Source organism: Myotis yumanensis, unplaced genomic scaffold (genome assembly GCF_028538775.1).
Source record: "Myotis yumanensis isolate MYYU_CA2020_CCGP unplaced genomic scaffold, mMyoYum1.0.hap1 SCAF_50, whole genome shotgun sequence".
Lineage (NCBI taxonomy): Eukaryota > Metazoa > Chordata > Mammalia > Chiroptera > Vespertilionidae > Myotis > Myotis yumanensis.
In genome coordinates this window covers 272,985-279,099 of record NW_027223801.1, presented here as the reverse complement: position 1 = coordinate 279,099, position 6,115 = coordinate 272,985, and the positions used below count along the sequence as shown (strand labels likewise).

The window sequence follows — 6,115 nt, the reverse complement described above, 5'->3', positions numbered from 1 at the left end:
ATTTCTCTGTGACACAAGCTATAATACGTTAAAATGGTGTTGATAGACTGTTTACCTACTTGGACATAGACAATTTGGCCCTCATGTGAGTATACACAGGCATTTAAAAGACATGAACATTTTGGTTTCATACTTCAATAGTTTGTATGTTTTTGTTTGCCACGGATGGAAAGGACAGACAGATATATGACAGGCAACGATAAGCACTGAAATAGTCCTTAAAAATCCAGAAATTCTACTGATAAAAAAATACAAATGGTACCGATGTTTGTAACCATTCATTGCTGAGAAATAGAATCAATTGCAATGAATGAAGAGAAATGAGCAAAGAAATAATAAAATAACATAAAATAAAATACCCACACCCCCAACACTCTTCAAGGGTCCTGGGTCCGAGAAGCCTGCACAAGAGGTGATGGTGAAGCACACCAGGCATTGCAGCCACGTTCAGGAGAACCTTTCCTTGAGATGCTTTTGGTGAATGCCACCTGAAGGGCGTTCCGTGCGGGAGCCTAGCCTGGGGCATGAGCGCCCCCACCCTAAACTTGACCCCCAAGGGGTGACGATGCTTCAGTCCTGGGGCCGGCTGATTGGTGGGTCAATGGCTCCTCCCACCACGCTCTGGGGCTATAAAAGGGAGCAAGGTGAGAGGCCCAGGGCCTTCATTTGCAGAGCTTCTCAGCCCTTGGAGCTTCGTCATCATCGTAGTCGTCATCGTCTTCTTCGTTCTCCAAGGGGGCTTTCAGGGGAGAGATCTCGCAAAGAACCTGTCCTGGGTTATAGAGGTCGCTGAAGCACTTGGCTAGAACCTGGCTAGGCTGTTGATAAACTGAAGGCTGTCTCCGTGTCATTTCTTCTTCACTGACTCCATGCACACCTTTGGGAACACCTGCACTTGCTGAGTTTAAACCCCAACAGGCGTTATGCTCTTTTACAAATGGGTCTCTGAAGTCCACACTCCTCCCATCATAAGCTTTTCTGTCATAGGGTGGTGGAAAGTCTCTGTATCTCTTAAAATATTCACATTCTGTTTCCCCTTCTGGTACAGTGCATTTATCTCATCACTGGACTTGTAGGTTCTCTTGATTTTCTAGAAGGTTCCAACAACTCTGGGCTTAGAAAGCCTTCACTTTCTTCCGCCTTCGAAGTTCCTTATGTTTACATCCTGGACCATCTCCTGCAGCACTGTCCCTCTCCTTCTCTTTTGACTTTGTACTGTCCTTCCGATCGTGGCTGTCTCTTGTTGAAAGCTTTTCTGGATGGTTGCTACCACCTATGCTTCTACTTCTACGACTTCTCCCACCCTAATCATCTTCTCTGCGGCCCCTTGTAAGGGGAGAATTCCTGATATGAAGCGGTAGAAAGCTCTCTGGAGAAAAGTTCTCTCCATTTGCTGATGGTCGAGGCTGTGCTCCAGCAGCATAACCTTTGTAGCGATTTTCGTACCACTCCCTGTATTTCCTCTCCCATTCTCGGTAATGCTCTCTTACAAATGGGTCTCTAAAGTCAACACTCCTCCCATCATAAGCTTTTCTGTCATAGGGTGGTGGGACGTCTCTGTATCTCTTAAAATATTCACGTTCTGTTTCCCCTTCTGGTACAGTGCATTTATTTGGAGACTGTCCCCTAAATGCTTGAGGGGACCTTGATCGAGAAGGATGTCACCTATATAGTGGTGACCTTGACCTAGATCGACGACGATATCCATGAGATCTAGACCTAGACCTTGGGCGGTAATTTCGACTCTTGCCTCTGCCTCTTCTGGGGCATGGCAGTGATCGCGAATAGGAATGAGTGTGAGTGGCTAAGTGACCAAGAATGAGAACGTGAGCGCCCTGAACCACATCTTGATTTAGCGTAAGCAGAAGGACTTCTGGAGTATGAGGAACCACTATAGGGATATTTAGACTAAGACTCTTCTTGTAGCCGTCGCTGCTCTCTATAGAATTCTTCCCTGGACAGAAGTGGTGCTTGTGCTGTTGGGATGGTATTTGAGTGAGCAGTCTGCACTCCTGATGATCCCCAAGGTGTCGATAAGTTGGCAGAAGGACTTCTGGAGTATGCGGAACCACTGTAGGGATATCGAGACTCTTCTTGTAGCCATCGCTGCTCTCTGTAGAATTCTTCCCTGGACAGAAGTGGTGCTTGTGTTGTTGGGATGGTATTCATGATGGAAGTGACAGTCTGCCCTCCTGATGATCCCCAAGGTGTGGATAAATTGGCTGGCGCTGCAGGGAACCCAGGGGGAGGGACGCTATACCCAGCAGGTGGTGACTGTCCAAGCAAAGATGAGTTTCCGAGCACAGGCACCTGGTAACCTTTCTCCTCCACAAGGGCAGTCATTGCTATTGAAGAGGTTCCCTTTGAATGTTCGAAGGCGAGGGCTGCGGCCGGCAATATTTTACGATCGGAATCCCGGAAAGGCCCATCTGATTTTTCCGAGTGGAATGATTTGGAGACCGTTGCAGTTACATCGGGTACAGGCACTGGGGTAGGTGAATTTCCAGGCGCAGCAGGGGCTAAGGAAGTCTGATTAGAATTGAACTAAGGTATAGAGGGAGCCGGGTGGCCTGATGACGACGCCACTGGAATCATCGGAGGATCTTGCTGTCTTGATATTGGAGATCTCATCAGAGGCTGTAGATTCCGCTGAAGGAGTGGTCTCCGAGGCGGTGTCGGCGGCGGTGGTGGGGGTAAGGGTTTCCGTAGTCCTCTTGTATAACCACCAGTTCCATTTTTGAAGTTATTAACAGCCTGTCGCAAGGCTTTATTGGCAACTAAAGCATCGGGAGAGACATCATGTTGATGACACGTTGGGCATGTATGGTCCTCTGATTCCAAGAGCGCTGTTCTTATACACTCATCACAGTAGCTGTTCGCACAGCAGGGAATGATAGCGGCATCAGTCACGATGTCTTTGCAGATGGGACAGAGCAACTCGTCTGGGATAGGGTCGTCCTTTACAGAAGACGAAGAGGGCTCCTCTGGGAAGAAAGGTGGCTTTTCTTTCTTCCCAATTGCATATGCCTCTGCCTCTATAGTCGGTATTGCGTATGTCCCGGTGCTGGTGAGCTTTGCACCTTTCATGGTAGGATCTGTCACTTCCATCATGAAACTTCTGGGGATTCCCGTGCTCTTTTTAATCCTAGGACGAGATTCGACGTTTTTGACCCCATTTGTTGGGCAATTCTTAATATAATGGCCAGGTCTACCACAGCAGAAACAGGTGTAAGATGGAGGTGGTGGACCTAGAGGCTTCTTCATGTAATTGATGGGGTCGTATGCACGGCCAGACTGCCACATCATGGCTTTAATTTTATCTTCTTCAGAAGCATTGGCTTCAGCCAGATTGGCAGCCTTTGTAAGCTGGGCCAGAGACATAGGTGCAGAAGAGTCGTCAGTGACTTTTGAAGTTCCCATCACTGGTTCAGTTCGACGTATAACGTCCGTCTGGCTTGTAGATTTCACACCTCCAATAGGAATTCTTCTAACAATGACAGACGTATTCTTAGGAATCAGAGCATTATCGTCAGTGTATTCTTCCTCGGTCTGCGCTTGCTGATCTGCAGGTCGCACTTGGCAGCTTTCAGCTTCTCTCTCCCCATAATCTGCGTCTTTAGGTCGCGGAGGGAGATGTGCCACCCAGCAAAGGTGACGATGGCATAGTTGAGTGTGGAAGCGAATTTATAATGCACACAGGACATGGTGCCAAAGGACTCCTCGGGTTGGGCGAGGAGACGTGGACACGCTCAGTATACGTATACTTATGAACTGAAGAGCAGAATATGGGCATACACAGAACACTCGCGAGTCACCAAAGGACCGAAGGCCTTGGGTTGAACACCCCCTCCCCACAGCAGGGGCGTGAGAACCGCAATCCAGTCCCCGACCACGGACTCACTTCATGTGCAGGAGGGCGGCCCGGGGCTCCGCCAACGGGCACCGCGTCACCCGGTCCGGGTCCCCCTCGCTTAAGCTCAGGGCCAGCAGGTGGTGCAGTCCGCGGCGGTGAGGCCACACGTTACAAGTCTGAGTGACCCAGTGGGGTCCGGGGTCCGTAGTGTGGCCGCACCTCCCGGGGGCTCTCTCCGTGGTTTGGAGTGACCCGGGCCCCGCGAGAAGGCCAGAGTCGGCGAAGAAGAAATGACACGCAGACGGCGGTCAGTTGACCAGCAGCCTAGCCAGGTTCTAGCCAGGTGCTTCAGTGGCTTCTATGTCCCGGGACCGCGTCTTGGCGAGACGTCTCCCCTGAAAGCTCCCTTGGAGAAGGAGGTCGGCGACGGTGACCAAGACAACAAGCCTAGGGCTGAGAAGCTCCGCACCCAGGACCCTGCTTTCTTTTATAGCGCCAGAGCGTGGTGGGAGGAGGCAAATCAGCTGCTCGACCAATCAGCCCCCCCTGGGCTGTGAAGTCACAAGTTGGGTGCACATGCCCCCAAGCTAATATCTTTCTGTCAGTTGGTGTGTGTGTGTGTGTGTGTGTGTGTGTGTGTGTGTGTTTTAAAATATATCATTATTGATTTTGGAGAGGAAGGGAGAGGGAGAGAGCGATAGTACATCCACGATGAGAGAGGATCAGTGGTCAACTGCCTCCTGCACACCCCACACTGGGGATCTAGCCCGCAACCCAGGCATGTGCCCTTGACCAGAATCAAACCCGGAGTCTTCATGGTCCACAGGCTGAGAGAGAGAGAGAGAGATAGAGATCAATGATGACAGAGAATCATGGATCAACTGCCTCCTGCACACCCCCTACTGAGGGGTGTGGGGGCTCTGGGGATCCAGCCCACAACCTGGGCAGGTGCCTTTGGCCCGAATTGAACCTGGGACCCTTTAGTATGCAGGCCGACACTCTATCTCCGCTGAGCCAAACCAGCTAGGGTGTAATTTTCCTTTTTAAACCCCCTCATTGTTATTGAGTACATTGCTGGCCATTAACTATCCTACGCCAACCTAAGTAAGAGAAGTATGAAGAAGTATGTGTCTGTCATTTTACTTTAATTTTTATCCAACCCCTGAGGTTTCCCTCCCCTCCCCACCCCAGTTTACTTTCTCTCGCCTCCCTCATCTATCATCAACGGAGTTCATGTAACCCACTTACATCTCCTCTTTTGCTTGTCATGTATACAACAAGGTTAAAACACACACGCGTGCACACACACACACACACCCTCCATTCTACGGAGTGTTATCCCAATATGTTGAGAATCTGCTTCCGGGCGGCGGACCGAAGGGTCCAGGTTGTGGGCTCGATCCCCAGAAGGGGGCATGCAAGAGACAGCCGAGCCATTATTCTCTCTCATCATGGTGGATGTTTCTAGCTCTCTCTCCCTCTCCCTTCCTCTCTGAAATCAATAAAAAAGGAGTTTAGGCAGTCGCCATTTTAGCTCCAGTGACTTGGCAACCACCATTTTGAAACGGCTAAGGTCAACCCTTCCCTTTTATCCTCCTCCCCATCTCCCCCCCCCCCTTTTAAGTTCACTGTTTAAATAACAGGAAATACAAAACATCGTACAAGGACACTTTTTACTACGTAAAGGTGAAATAATACATTTGTGGTTGTTTTTTTAAAAAATATATCTTTATTGATTTCAGAGAGGAAGGGAGATGGAGAGAGCACTAGAACATCCACGATGAGAGAGAGAGAGAATCACCAGAAAGCTTCCTCCTGCACACCCCACACTGGGGATCTAGCCCGCAACCCAGGCATGTGCCCTTAACTGGAACCGAATCCAGGACGCTTCACAGTCCACAGGCTGATGCTCTATCCACTGAGCCAAACTGGCTAGGGCCGTTTTTTTGTTTTGTTATTTAAACAGAGAGTGAAAGGGAGAGGGAGGGGGCAGGGAGAGGGGAGAGAGAGAGAGAGAGAGAGAATTGTTTTTCCACTTGTTTATTCATTTGTCCCTAGCTTTTTAAAAAAATATACAACAGTAGCAATGAGGGAATTTGTGGTCTCTACCCTGGGACCCTGGGCTGTGCCCTGAGGGCACTGGGAAAAAGGATAGTGACTAGTTACCGGGACATTCACTACTCCAAAGACATGTGATCCTAGACTCTAGGACCTAGAGGCTTAGAAAGACAATAGGCTCAGATGCCAGGAAGTTCAAAGGTG

The 6,115-nt window shown here is 49.6% G+C and overlaps 1 pseudogene; it reads right to left on the bottom strand.

Annotated features, from left to right (window-relative positions):
• Window positions 1-662: 662 nt before the first annotated feature.
• On the bottom strand, window positions 663-3,704 carry LOC139000965 (E3 ubiquitin-protein ligase RBBP6 pseudogene; annotated as a pseudogene).
• Between the last annotated feature and the right edge of the window lie 2,411 nt (window positions 3,705-6,115).